The sequence below is a fragment of the Canis lupus genome, chromosome 1 (assembly GCF_011100685.1).
Source record: "Canis lupus familiaris isolate Mischka breed German Shepherd chromosome 1, alternate assembly UU_Cfam_GSD_1.0, whole genome shotgun sequence".
Taxonomy (NCBI): domain Eukaryota; kingdom Metazoa; phylum Chordata; class Mammalia; order Carnivora; family Canidae; genus Canis; species Canis lupus.
In genome coordinates, this window is record NC_049222.1 from 117,660,434 (window position 1) to 117,676,164 (window position 15,731).

The 15,731-nt window shown below is 42.3% G+C and overlaps 1 pseudogene; it reads left to right on the plus strand.

Moving 5' to 3' along the window:
* The first annotated feature begins 4,244 nt into the window (after positions 1 to 4,244).
* Positions 4,245 to 4,334, plus strand: LOC119869869 (annotated as a pseudogene).
* Positions 4,335 to 15,731: the final 11,397 nt, after the last annotated feature.

Below are 15,731 nucleotides of genomic sequence, written 5' to 3' on the forward strand. Positions count from 1 at the left end.
ACCAGTGCAGACTAAAATAAGCTTTTATACTACAACACTTGAATACACAAATACACTGGGGCCCAAACAATTCCCCTTTAATTTAAAAGATGATTCCATTTCTAAAAGTAGAGTTTTTCTGTGTGTGTGTGTTTTTTTTTCAAAGAAGAAACCCACAACATTCTGTTTCCACACTGGCTAAGCAGGAAAGGTGAGTTTATTGGTTGTTCTAGCTGACAACATCAGAGAAATGCTGGCCTCAAGCACTGCTGGGTACAGTACTGAAACACAGTCAGGAAGGATCCTATTTTTCTATGTCTTTGGCTCTGCTTTTCTCTGTGTTGATTTTATCCTCAGGTAGAGTCTTCATTTAAGAAAGAAAAATGACCACTTACAGCTCTAGGCTGGTATTCCATAAGCTCAGCAGTCACAATGTCTCTTTTGCCAATAGTTCTGGAAAGTCCTGTGGCTGTTTTTCCCTCAGCCCAGCTTGGGTTTTAAGCCCATACCTGAACCAGTCATTGTAGCCAGGGGAGACAATATGCTGATATTCACGGATCTGGGTTGCTGGGTACCACTTGAGCTGTTTGGGTAAGATTCCACAAAGGAGCTCCATGCTGTGGTTGGGTCTCTTCATGCACTTCTTATTTCCTCTTTGCCATTGTCTGAATCAACATAGCAAATATCTATTGCTTCTGTCTGCTCAGAATCTAGTTCCTTTTAACTCACCTAAATAACTATGAATGAGACAAGTTCCTGATTACAACAAGCTCCTGGATCCAGCTGTACCTGAAGTTAGGGCTGCTTCTGGACAATAAATTCCCCTCCTCAATGAGGCCAATCTGAATGGTGGTTTTAGTTAGTTGCAACCATAAATTACCCCCTTTCTTAAGCCAGTTCAAATGGGGGCCTTTTGTTAATGGATACAAAAAATAGATAATTTGCAGAAACCCACTCAAGCTCAAGTAGAGATTTTAAAAGAAAACATATATTTTACTAGTTCTAAGGGGAAAATGATTTCATAGTTGAGAAAACATGATAAATGCCACCTTAACCAAATGATCAAAGTTAAGATCATCAGTCATCAAAACGGCATCACAAACCTTCTGGTATGAAACACTGAGGATTAGATAGAATGTCAATGATATTCCAGAGTGAAACGTATAATGTGAATCTAATAATGAGGAAGACAGGTAAGAATAAAAGGATATTCTATAAAATAACTGGCCTGTAATCTTCATATATGTCAAGTTCATGCAACACAAAAGAAGAAAAAGAAAGAACGTTTAAAAAAAAAGAACATTGAGGAATTGTTTCAGATTAAAGGAGACTAAAGAGGTATCAGAACTGAGGGTAACACATAATTTCCATAAAGGGTATTATGGGGCCAACTGGAAAAACTAAATAAGGATTGTAAATTAGATAATAATATTTTCTTCTTCATTGTCTTCATCTTTGTCTTCTTCTCTTGAGATTTTTATTTACTATTTATTCATGAGAGACACACAGAGAGAGAGGCAGAGAGAGAGGCAGAGGGAGAAGTAGGCTCCCTGAGGGAAACCCAATGTGGGACTCAATCCCAGGACCCCAGGATCATGCTCTGAGGTGGTCGAAGGCAGACTCTCAACCACTAAGCCACCCAGGTGTCCCTACATAATAATATTGTATCGGTATTAATTCTATTATACTATGGTTGTGTAAGAGAATATCCTATTCTTAGGAAATGTACACTTATGCATTTAGGGTAAAAGGGTATTGTCTCTTTAGTTTACTCTCAAACAGCTGATAGGGAAAAAAGTGTATATACACAGAGATAGAAAAGTATAAAACAAATGTGGTAAAATGTTGACTGTTGGAGAATGTGAGTGAAGTATATTGAGATTCTTGTTACTATTCTTATATCTGAATCTATATATTGGTATATCTGAAATTATGTTAAAAATTTTTTAAAGATTTTATTTATTTATTCATGAGGACACACACACACAGAGGCAGAGACATAGGCAGAGGGAGAAGCAGGCTCCCTGCAGGGATCCCAATGCAGGACTTGATCCTGGGACTCCGGGATCACGCCCTGAGCCAAAGGCAGACCTCAACATCACCCAGGCATCCCTGAAATTATGTTAAAATTTTAAAAAATATATTGTAAAGCTGCATGACAGAAGCAAAAAATAGGAAGTGCAGCTGGGTCTCATGGTTCTGTAAATCTATCCAGTTCTTTTCATCTTTCATTAGTCCATTCATCTTTTGTCTGAATCCATCAGCAGATTTCCTCCATTCTCTCCTTGTAAATATTTAGCTTCCCTCCTTATCCATAATGATGGCTTGTCGAGGGATTGGCTCCCCCAGTTCTAAAGCACTATGAAGCCCAACACCACATAACTGCTTGACTCTGAAATGTGGTATCTTTATTCCAAATTCCAGGCAGGTCAGATCTGATTAGCTCAAGTTGGGTTAAGAAAAGGAAATCAGGGATCCCTGGGTGGCACAGCGGTTTGGCGCCTGCCTTTGGCCCAGGGCGCGATCCTGGAGACCCGGGATCGAATCTCACGTCGGGCTCCCGGTGTATGGAGCCTGCTTCTCCCTCTGCCTGTGTCTCTGCCTCTTTCTCTTTCTCTGTGTGACTATCATAAATAAATTTAAAAAAAAAGAAAAGAAAAGGAAATCATAAGAGGAATAAAGAATACCTAGGGACGCTGGGTGGCTCAGCGGTTGAGCATCTGCCTTTGGTTCAGGGCATGATCCTGGGGTCCTGGGATCGAGTTCTGCATCAGGCTCCCTGCTTGGAGCCTGCGTCTCCTTCTGCCTATGTATCTGCCCCTCTGTGTGTGTCTATCGTGAATAAATAAATAAAATCTTTAAAAAAATATCTAAAACTGGATTTTAAAAAATGAAGATACTACCTATCAAAAAATTTTGAATGCAATTTTAAAAAATGAAGATACTACCTATCAAAATTTTTTGAATGCATTTTTTTGAAAAGAAGTGTTTTGAAGGAAATTTATACCCTTTAGTTCTTACATTAGAAAAGAAGAAAGCTTCAGAGTCATGAACTAAGTGACTACCTTAAGAAACTAGAAAATGTCATTTCTCTAAAGAAGAGATACAGATGGCCAACACATGAAAAGATGCTCAACATCACTGACCATCAGGGAAATGCAAATCAAAACTACAATGAGATATCACCTCATACCTGTCGGAATGGCTAAAATAAAAACCACAAGAAACAACAAGTGTTGGCAAGGATGTGGAGAACAAGGAATCCTCATGCACTGTTGGTATGAATGCAAACTGGTGTAGCCACTGTAGAAAAAGGTATGAAGTTTCCTCAAAATTTAAAAATGGAACTACTTTACAATCCAGTAATTGTACTACTGGGTATCCTCAAAATGCAAAAACACTAATTCAAAGGGATTACATGCACATCTATGTTTATTGCAACATTATTTACAATAGCCAAAATATGGAAGCAGCCCAAATGTCTATTGATAGATAGATAAAGAAGATGTGATATATATATACATAATGGAAAATTATTCAGCCATAAAAAAGAATGAAATCTTGCCATCTGCAATAACATTGATGGAGCTAGAGAGTGTAAAGCTAAGTGAAATAAGTCAAAGAAAGATAAGTAACATATGATTTAACTCATATGTGGAATTTAAGAAACAAAACAAATGAACAAAAGAAAAAAATAAGAGTGACAAACCAAGAAATGGATTCTTAATTATAGAGAACAAACTGATGGTTACTAGAGGGGGGTGGGGGGATGGGGGAAATTGGTGTAGAGGATCAAGAGCCCACTTATGATGAGCACTGAGTAATGTACAGAATTGTTGAATCACTGTATTATACACCTGAAACTAATATAATATTATATGTTAACTACACTGGAATTAAAAATTTTAAACTTAATAAAATTTATAATAATAATAATAAAATGGGAATTTTTTTAAAAAATAAAAAAAGGAGACTAGAAAATGAACCATAGAATAAACCCAAAGAAAACAAAATATTTCTTCTACTTTTAAGAAAATTAAAATATTACTTGCTTTGGCAGCACATATACTAAAATTGGAACAGGGGTGCCTGAGTGACTCAGTTGATTAAGCGTTTGCCTTCGGCTCAGATCATGATCCCAGAGTCCTGGGTTGGAGCCCCACATCGTGCTCCCTGCTCCGCGGGAAGTCTCTTTCTCCCTCTCCCCTGCTCATCCTCTTTCCCTCTCTCTCACTCACTCACTCTCTCTCTCTCAAATAAATAAAACCTTAAAAAACAAATTGGAACAACACAGAGAAGATAGCATGCCCCCTGTGCAAGGATGACACACAAATTTAGAAATGATCCATATTTTTAAAAAAGAAAATTAAAATAATGTAAAATAGAGATTCTTTTTTAAATTTTATTTTTTAAAAGATTTTATTTATTTATTTATTTATTTATTTATGAGAGACACAGAGAGAGAGAGAGGCAGAGGAGCAGGCTCCATGCAAGGAACCTGATGCAGGACTCAATCCCAGGACTCCAGGATTATGCCCTGGGCAGAAGGCAGACGCTAAACCGCTGAGCCACCCAGGGATCCCCAAATTTTATTTTATTTTTTAAGTAGGCTCTACTCCCAGCATGGAGCCCAGCACAGGGCTCAAACTCACGACCTGAAGATTGAGACCTGAGCTGATACCAGAAGAGTCAGATGCCCAACTGACTGAGCCATTCAGGCACCCCTAGAAACTCTTTTTTTTTTTTTTAAGCCAACACTATGTTCTTGGAATTGACAAAATATACAAATCTGATTACAAAGAGAAGCCATCAAAGTTATGAATGAAAAGAACTATGAAAAGCAAGATATGAAAATGAAGTAAGCAGCTTTTAGTCCTAAAGGTGTTTTGTGAGGCTAAGGCAAGCCTGGAAATGGTAAGAATGTGTATGTGTATTGGGTGGGGAGGATTATGGAGAGCAAGACAGCCCCAAGGTTAGGGGTCAGCGCCTACGCAGACTGGGAGCAGTATGCACAGGAGAGTTGCCCAGTGTGGGCTGGGTGAGCCCTAGCATAGTGAAAAAAGCTAATGCCGAGGACAGAGTTCAGTTAAATACAGACAGATTGATCAAATAAATAAATATATTAATGATAGCTAAATTTCTCACTATCAGAGAAAGGGCTTTGCATGGACAAGAATGCCCCATAAACCAAAGATAACGGTTGCTCTATTTGGTGTCCCTGAAGTCCAGAAGAAAAAAGAAAAACAGGACAAAACAAAAATGCCTAGGCACAACCATGTGCTCACAGGAGCATACATTCGCACAACCACCTTGTTTAGCTGTATCTACTAACTCTTAACATATACATACCCTACAAACCTATAAGTATACTCCTAGGTGTTTTTTTTTTTTTTTTTTTTAGATTTTATTTATTTATTCAGGAGAGACACACAGAGAAGGAGAAGCAGGCTCCATGCAGGGAGCCCGACGTGGGACTCGATCCCCGGTCTCCAGGGTCAGGCCCTGGGCTGAAGGCGGTGCTAAACCGCTGAGCCACCCCGGCTGCCCTAATCCTAGGTTTATACTCAGTAGAGAAGGTTGTATCTGTGAACGAAAAGACATAAACTAGAAACTTCATTGGTACCAGAAACTGGAGGCTACCCAAGTGTCCATCAGAGAGAATAGATAATTCAGTTGCATATTCATCCAATAGATACTATGACAATGAGGATAAATGAACTCCTGATTCCATGGTGTGGACAAATCTCAAACATAGTATTGAATTGGAGAAGTGAGACCCCAAAGAGAACATACTATATGATTTCATCTGCTTGAAGTTTAAAATAGGCAAAACTGATCTATGGCATTAGGAGTCAAGATTGGTCATCTTTGCAAGGGCAGAGAGAAAGAGTGACTGGACTGTGGAATGCCATACAAAGAGGGCTTCCGGGGTTATAATGTTGTTCTTTGACCAGGGTGCTAGTTACACAGATGTTGTCACTTCTTCAAAATTTAGCACACTGAACACCTGTAACATGGGCACATTTCTTTATATGTCTTTTACACTGTTAAAATTTTACGTTATATCTCAGCAGTGGCATTATGGTTGGAATTGAAATTTTCTATGTGGTGAACAACCTTGGGTGCCATTCTGAAACAACAAAAAATTATCATTTTCACTCTATTTATAGTTTCATTTCAGAAAAAGTGTATTTTAAACCATACTCAAAATTTTCATGCATTTGCCTGTGCGTTCTATTAATAATTTCAGATAATTGATACACTTTTTATTTTCGTTTATTTGTGGATTTTAAATTTTTATTTATTTATTCATAGAGACACACAGAGAGAGAAGAGGCAGAGACACTGGGAGAAGCAGGCTCCATGCAGGGAGCCCGACGCGGGACTCGATCCCCGGGGGACTCGATCCCCGGGGGACTCGATCCGGGACTCCAGGCTCACACCCCGGGCTACAGGCGGCGCTAAACCGCTGCGCCACCAGGGCTGCCCTTAATACACCTTTTAAACGTCTTTAAGGAAGGTTTCCATTTGTTTAGGGCGCCGACGCAGGATCTAGTAGTGCTGGCTCCTCACCTGTAAGTGTAGCGCCCTCCAATCAACCAAAAACGTTTGTGCAAGTTTCCAAAAGTCCCACCAGGGGGCGGTACCGCCCCGTTTGAAGAGAACCAATTTAGCCCGAGATTCTAAGTAAGTGGTTTGTATATTGATTGGGGTCTGGAGCTCAGCGGAGAGCTCTGTGCTGGACATAAAAACTTGGTGGTGGTAATGGGAGTGTCCTCTGATGTGAAGTGGTCACCGAGCCCCAATCTTAAAGACTGAGTATGGGACCCCTGGGTGGCTCTGCCTTGGGCTCAGGGTGAGATCCTGGAGTCTGGGGATCCAGTCCCACATGGGGCTCCCCACAGAGAGCCTGCTTCTCCCTCTGCCTATGTCTCTGCCTCTCCATCTCTCTGTGTCTCTCATGAATAAATAGGTAAAATCTTTAAAAAAAAAAAGTGAGTAGGTGTGCAAGGCACTGAGACACAGAGAATCACGGGAGAACCGGGGGGAGAGAGATTGTCCTAAAATTGCTGCTGGAGAATTGTTAAGGTGGGGAGTGATAGGAATTGAGGCTGGTGAGGTGGACCAGCATAGGTCATGAAGGTCGTCTTATGGCATTTGTACTTTATCCTATGAGTGGTCGCAAGCCAAGAGTTGAAATAATAAAGACGACAGACACACGGCTTTCATGAGCTGTCTCCACATGCCAATCCCTATACTAAGTTCTTTTTAAGTATTTTCTCCTGGAGCCATTAAAACCACTCATGAGCCCAATTGTTCTATCACCCAGTGTCCATTCACCCTTTCCCAAGCTGACTCTTGGGAAGCGGCAATACCTAGTCCCCCACTTCAGGTAGGCTCTGTGCATTGGATGTAGCCTACTTGACTGGGGACTCTAGCAAATGGCCACTTGGATTTGGCCAGTGAGAGTATCTAACTCTCCAACCCCAGTGATTGACTTAGGGGTTACCCGGCGACCCAGTCAGAACTCATGTGAGGACTCTGACCCCACAGCTGTTCTCCCACTTAGAACTGTCTCTTTGCTAATAGAAAAGCCCCTTTTCTTCTCACCACAACCCACAGGACAATCTGGAATTTCTTTCAAGAACCTTCCATGGCTACCATTGTATCCTCTTTGTTCTACCAGGCACTCAAGGTTTCCCACCTAGTCTCTCCCCTTCCCAGACTGTCATTTTCTTTCTTTCTCTTTCCTTCCTTCTTTCTTTCTTTTTAAAGATTTTATCCATTTATTCATGAAAGACAAGAGAGTCAGAGACACGGGCAGAGGGAGGGAGAAGACGGCTCCCTGACTCGATCCCGGGACTCTAGGATCACTTCCTGGGCTGAAGGCAGGCGCCAAACTGCTGAGCCATCCAGGGATCTCCTCTTTTAAGATTTTATTTATCCATTCATGAGAGACACAGAGAAAGTCAGAGACATAGGCAGAGTGAGAAGCGGGCTGTGGGACTCGATCCCAGGACACTGGGACCATGACCTGAGCCAAAGACAGATATTCAACCACTGAGCCACCCAGGTGTCCCATTTCCTTTCTTTAAAAAAAAAAAATTATGGGACGCCCTGGTGGCTCAGCGGTTGGGCTTCTACCTTTGGCTTGGGGAGTGATCCCGGGGTCCAGGGTTGGGTCCCGCATCAGGCTCCCTGCGTGGGACCTGCTTCTCCCTCTGCCTATGTCTCTGCCTCTCTCTCTCTGTGTCCCTCATGAATATATAAATAAAATTAAAATTAAATAGAGAATATTTATTTATTTATTTGAAAGGGGAATGGGGGCAGGGGCGGAGGGAGAGAAAATCCTGAAGCAGACTCCCCACTGAGCACAGAGCCCAACCCTGCGCAGGGCTCAATCCCAGGACCCCAAGATCATGCATGACCTGAGCCAAAATCAGGAGTCAGCTGCTCAACTGATTGGGCAATCCAAGCACATCCAGACTGTCATTTTCAACTTAACTTGACCCCAGTCTTAACTTTGTCCTTTGGGTGGGTCAGAATCTTTTGTTGTTGTTGTGGCAGATTGTATTTTTCAAAGATGGCCACAAGATTTGTTCTTCTTACAATGTGGCTTGACACTATCCACTGAAAGATGGGATCTGTGCCCTCCACACCTTGATTTGGTCAGGTTTATGACTATGGCAGAAATGACACTTCCAAGACTAGGTCATAAAAAACAATGCAGCTTCTTCTTGGTTCCCTTAAGATGCTCACCCTAAGAACTCGACCACCACGCTGTACAAAAGCTCAAGGGCAGCCCGGGTGGCTCAGCGGTTTAGCGCCGCCTTTGGCCCAGGGTGTGATCCTGGAGACCCGGGATCGAGTCCCACATCGGGCCTTCTGCCTGTGTGTCTGCCTCTCTCTCTCTCTCTCTCTCTCTCTCTCTCTGCTTCTCATGAATAAATAAATAAAATCTTAAAAAAAAAAAAAAAAAGGCTCAAGCACCCTATGGAGAGGAACTGAAGCTCCTCCCCAGCCTACCACCCTGGCTGAGCTTCCAGCCATGAGCCAGCACCAAACTGTCTCATATGTGAGTATATCATCTAGAAAGTACTCTTTCAGCCTCAAGTCGAGCTGTCCCTGCTCAGACTGCATGGAGCAGAAACAAGCTAGCTAGGCTGAGCCTTGTCCAAATTGCCAATTTGTAAGCAAAATAAATTACTGCTGTTGTTTAAAGCTACCAAGTTTAGAAGTAGTTTTGCAGGAATAACTGGAGAATTGCTTTTGCTGACACACTCACTCCTGGTGGCTTCTTTTCTTGTGTGCTTGGTGATCTTTGAGTGTGAGCCTATTACCTGATCTTAGTTACTGGGAGTCCTACAAACTTAAATTGGGGAAGCCTTCCAGAGAGGATTTGCTTCTGGTCGTGGTGGTACTTAAGGGTCACCATTAATCTGGGTCTATCCCAGCCCCTCTCAGGGCCTTGGCTTAACTCAAGAGTACCAAGTCAAGATCCCCTACCTCTCCAATAGCCCGAGACTTAGGGTCTCAGTAGCAATGCTGTTCTCAGCAACCACTGTCAGGGCAGCTCTACCTCTCTCTGCTGTCCCTGCTCTATGCTCCGCCAGATCATGATTTTTTTTTTTTTTTGAGGGGGTGATTCTTGAGGACTCTTTTACTTCTTGTAAGATCACAGTGATTCAAGGAGGGGTCTTAATCCACAATTTATGCATACTGCTGCAAGAAGGAATCGCTAAATCCTGTGTCCAGCAAATGCCAAATACATCCATGAAATCATTCATTCATTCAACAAGAATTAAGTTCCCTGTTAATCACTGGGGATAAATTAATGACATAAACAAATCTGGCCCTGCCCTCATGACATTCACGGTCTGGTGAAGACGAAGATATTAACTAAATATTTGTTCAAATAAGAATGAACATGTCAGGACTTACAAGTCAAGTGTGGAATGGTTAAACTTCCCCCTCACAGAAGGGGCTGCTGAGGATGTATCTTGAGTCCTGAGACCTGAAGACATGTGCGCAAATAATTAGGCAAATAAGAAAGGGAAGAATTTTTTAAAAAGGGGGAAGAATTGTTTGTTTAAAGATTTATTTGCTTTATAGAGAGATAGAAAGAGCACAAGTAGTTGTGTGTGTGTGTGGGGGAGATGGAGAGCAGAGGGAGAGAAAGAGAATCTCTAGTAGATTCCATGCTGAGCACGGAGCCTGACTTGGCCCGGATCCCACAACCCTGAGATCATGACATCCAACCAACTGAGCCATCCAGGTGCTCCTGTTTGTTTGTTTTTTTAAGTAAACTTCACATCCAGCCTGGATCCCAGTATGGAGCTTGAATTCATGACCCTGAGATCAAGAGTCAGATGCTTAACTGACTAAGCCCTCCAGGAACCCTAGAAAGGGAAGTGTTTTAAGTGAAAAGGAACAATAAGTAAAAAGGCCCTGAACAGGAGGAAGCCTGGTGTGTTTAAGGGACGTCAAGGAGTAAAAGAGGGTGGGAGTGGGGAAGATGTAAGAGCTCAGTCGGAGAAGTATAGGAGCCAGACTGTGGGGGGTCAGGGTTCTCAGCTGGTATGAACATTTAATCACCAGGGGAGCTGGTAACATTCCCAATGCCTATGAACAATGAAATCAGACTGTGTGGGGGTGGAAGCCCAATTATCAGAATTTTTAAAAGCTAACTGGATGCTGGAAACAGTAGGTTAATGGATAAACAAGCTGAGATGTGTCCACACGACAGAATACTACTTAGCAGTCAAAAGGAGCAAACTAAATGCAGCAACTTATGTGATCTCAAAGACCTCACGCTAAGTGAAAGAAGCCTGTCCCAAAGGATGACGTACTGTATGGCTGCGTATATTTGACATTCTCTACGGTGCAAAACCACAGCAATGTTAGCAAAGAGATCAGTGGTCATTGGGAGTTACGGGTGGGGAGAGGGTGTGGCTGCAAAAGGAGTGTTTTGGGAGGATGCAACTGTTTTTATCCTGATTGCAATGGGGTGTGTGTGTGTGAAATCAATTTATATATGTGTTAAAGTCATTGAACTGGGGGTGCCTGGGTGGTTCAGTCAGTTAAACGCCTGCCTTCAGTTCAGGTCATTATCCTGGGGTCCTGGGATCAAGCCCCATGTCGGGCTCCCTGCTCAGTGGGGGGTCTGCTTGTTCCTCTCCCTCTGCCCCTCCCCCCTGCTCATTCTCTCTCTCTCTATCTCTCTCTCTCTCTCCCCCAAATAAGGAAATAAAATCTTGAAAAAATTCATTGAACTGTACACACACACACACACACACACACACACACACAGAGTTATTTTCTGGTATGATAATTTAAAAAAATTAAAATCATCTCCCCAGGTGATCTCAGTATGCAGCCAATGTTGAGACACTGATGATGGCTTTGAAGACCATTTGAAGGTTTCTTTTCAGAACCATGGGGAGCAAGGGAGGGGCATTCCTGAGATGGGAACTCCCAGGAAGATTCACACATTGAGGTTGGTCCAGGGAGTGGAACACTCATTGGCCTGGAGGTGGCAGAATGGGAATGAGACATACTGTTTTTTTCATGTATTCATTCAACAGTTACTCAGCACCTAAGTTGTGCTGCCTGTGCCTGGGAAAGAAAACAAGAAAAAAAAATTAAACTACTCTTTCCTCCTACCAGGCAAGGAGAATGGGGTACTTTAGAGATTTCAAGGGAGAAATCTGGGGAAGGAATCAGAAACCAGTATTTCTGATCCCCACACCTGGCTAGAGTCTCTGTGCTTGATTCCCTGGAACCTGGGGTTCTCATGGAAAAGTTTTTGGGGGTTAGAGTGAGGAGACCATGCCCCTCAGATGCCACACCTGTGACTGTCACCTTTGGGATTTGGGGTTTCCATGAGGATTTGGGGGATCCCCCATTACCCATCTGCGTGGCACCTGTTTATCTCTCCCCTCCTCCACCTGCACTCTGGCCCCGCCTCATCCTTGCATCCCCATCCCTGCCTCAGTCTCCTCCTTGGCTTCTAGACTCAGACTCTCTTTTTATCTACTCTCCCACTGGGCAGCCAGGAGGATCTTTCCCTCCAACCCTGCCCTCTCCCAGAGGAATCTTCTTAAAGTCTAAATGTGAATTTCTCTTCCACAGCTAAAATTTTCCATGGCTCCCTAGTGTACTCAAGGTAAAATCAGCTCTTCAAAATGAATATTTAAGGTCTCTTGCAATCTAGTCCCAAAAGATAACTTTGTTTCTGGCTTCTCTCTTCTCCCTCTACCTCCCTGAACTCTAGTCCTCTTAATCCCAAAGTGGCAGGTCTGGGAAGGCTTTGAACTTAGCCTGTCTCCTACCCTCCTGTCAAGGCTGCCCTGGGAGAGTTGTTGAGGAGCCTGGAAGGCCTAATAACATGGTGGCTAAGAGATCAGGCCTGGGGACTCTGGAGTCAACCTAAATGGTCTCCAGTAGGAGGCTGGTCTACCAAATTATGGCTCTCAACCAAAACACAGGATTTACAGCAAATACATAGGATAAAGGAACACAGTAGATGACATCACATGAGTATAACCAGGCAAATACAGCAGGTCAGGCATTCTCCAAGACACCTGGCCTGGGCTTTTTTGGAAAGTTAACATTGTCTTTTAAAAAAAACATGGGGCATCTGGGTGACCTCAGTTGGTTGAGTCTCCAACTCTTGGTTTTGGCTCACATCATGTCTCAGGGTCCTGGGATTGAGCCCTGTGTCGGGCTCCATGGTCACTGGGGAGTCTGCTTGAGATTCTCTCTCTCTCCCTCTGTCTCTCCCCCTGCTCACACACTCTCTCTCTCAAATAAATAAATCTTTAAAAAAATCCTGAGGACTGTACCAAAAATATACCCAAAACACTAAAGAGACATAATAACCAAATGCAAAGCATGAACATGTACTGATTCTGGTTTAAAAAATGATAATAACAGGGATCCCTGGGTGGCGCAGCAGTTTGGCGCCTGTCTTTGGCCCGGGGCACGATCCTGGAGACCCGGGATCGAATCCCACGTCGGGTTCCCGGTGCATGGAGCCTGCTTCTCCCTCTGCCTGTGTCTCTGCCTCTCTCTCTCTCTCTGTGACTATCATAAATAAATAAAAATTAAAAAAATGATAATAACAGCCATGAAAACTATTATGGAGACAATTAAATAAATATGAATGTGAATGTGATATTAAATACTAAGGAATTATTGATTTTTTCCTAGATGTGAGAATGGTGGTATGGGCATGTAGGAAGGAGGTTGTTCTTTTTTTTTTTTCCCCTGCAGACAGGAGGGGGCCCGGCCCAGCCAGCTAGGAGGATGTTCTTATCCTTTTTTTTTTTTTTTAAAGAATATTTATTTATTTATTTATTTATTATTTATTTATTTATTTATTTATTATTTTAGAGAAGAAAGAATGAGCAGGGGAAGGGGCAGACAGAGAGGGAGAAAATCTCAAGCAGACTCCCTGCTGAGTGAGGAGCCCAACATGGGCCTCAATTCAAGGCCCCATGATCTGACCTGAGCTGAAATCAAGAGCTAGACACTCAATCAACTGAGCCATCAGGCGCCCCTGTTCTTATTCTTAAGACATGCATCCTGAGTTGCCACAGGACTATAACTTCTTTCAACTATAACAACTTTCAACTATAACTTCTTTCAATGTGTGTATGGGGCACACATTTACATTAAGAGATAAGAAAAGAGGAGAGAAAAAGCAAATATGGCAAGGTTGTTGGATCTAGATGGAAGGTGTATAAATGGTCAGTGGTCATTCTTTAAATTGTGTTTGCAAATTTTTTATGCTAAGTGTCAGAGAAAATGAAATCATCAATGATGAGAGTCCATACAACAGAACAATCTGCAAATGTTAAAAATGAGACAGATCAGCAAACCACAGAGAAAATTAACAAAGCCCAAGTTGATTATTTGAAAGAAATTAATAAGATTGATAAAATCCTTAGTTAAAAAAAATCCTTAGACTAATCAAGAGAGAAAAAGAACAAAAATGACCAATATCAAGAGTGAAAGAGAGGTCATTTCTACAAATTCTGTAGTTAATAGACAATTTAGATGAAGTAAGAACTCCTTGAAAACCACAAAGAGTGAAAGTTTGTGAAATAGAAAATATGAAAAGCCCTATATTTATTAAAGAAATTGAATTAATTATTTAAAAAAACTTCCCACAAAATAAAATCCATAAATAAATAAATAAAATCCCATAAATAAAATCTTAAAAAAACAAAAACCAAAACCTCCTCAAAAGACAACTGGCTTTGTGGTAGATTCTAACAAAGATTAAAGGAAGAAACAGGGGTGCCCGGGTGGCTCAGCATCTGCCTTTGGCTCAGGGCGTGATTCCGGGGTCCTGGTATCGAGTCCCACATCGGGCTCCCTGCAGGCAGCCTGCTTTCCCTCTGCCTGTGTCTCTGCCTCTCTCTCTGTCTCTCATGAATAAATAAATAAATAATCTTAAAAAGATAAAGAAACAACATAGAACTTTTCATATTTGAGATGGAGTTATTTGTGCTGAGATAGGAATGATCTTTCAAAATACATTGTTAAGTAAAAAAAATAAAGTCAATGTGCAAAGAAATGAGTAGTATTTTCTCATTATGTAATAAATCAAGGAACTATATAGGTGCATTTCTGTGCATAGGAAATTCTGTCTTTGCAAGGATAGCCCATTGCCTTATAGGGAGGAAATTGAGGGGTTCAAATTCAGGCATAGGAGAAAGATTAATTTTTCACTGTCTCCTTTTGTATTGTTTTATTTTTTTATTATTTTTTATTTATTTATGATAGTCACACACAGAGAAAGAGAGAGAGAGAGAGAGAGAGAGGCAGAGACATAGGCAGAGGGAGAAGCAGGCTCCATGCACCGGGAGCCCGATGTGGGATTCGATCCCGGGTCTCCAGGATCGTGCCCTGGGCCAAAGGCAGGCGCTAAACCGCTGCGCCACCCAGGGATCCCCACCTTTTGTATTGTTTTAACATGAACTGTGATTGGAATAGAAAAAGCAGTTTAAAGACTTTTTTTTTAGCTCAAGCTTTGCTGGATTTATAATCTGACTCTAGTCACGTGTTCTGTGAATTGCGTACTGATAAAAGATTGCAGAAAGAGACTGCATGGCTAAAATCTTGAGGCCTCGGGGTCTAGGGGACAGGATCATTAAACCCACACTTGGCCACCCACTGGCTGTGTGACTTCAGGTAGGTAGCTCTACTTCTCTGAGCCTCTACTTTTAACACCTGTGAATTAGAGGATTATGCAGTAAAGGATTAATTTTGCCCAGTTCCTGGGAGGTAACCTCTTGGAATATCTTGCTTGGCAAGAGTGTTTTTGTTTACCTGTGGACATGCAGCGTCAGCTTGACCTTGGGAGGAGCTGGAGGCTACAGTCAGTCATATGGGGCAAGAGCCATGACTATGTGACTGATTCTCCAATAAAGAGCCTGGACAACAAGGCTCATGTGAGGGTCCTTGGCTGCAATACTCCAGGTGTGTCGTCACACATTGGGACTGGGATCATTGAGTGCTGTTTGCTTGGTGGCACTGGGAGAGAGCAACGGGAAGCTTGTGTCTGGGGCCCCTTGGATCCCACAAGTCTCTTCCCTTTGTCATTTTTAATCTGTGTCCTTTCCCTGTAATAAACCATGACTGTGAGTAATCAGCTCTTTTGAGTTCTGTGGGTCCTTTTAGTGAATCACTGAACCTGAGGGGGCTTGGGGGATCCCCCAACACAGGAGTAATGAACAGTGTGT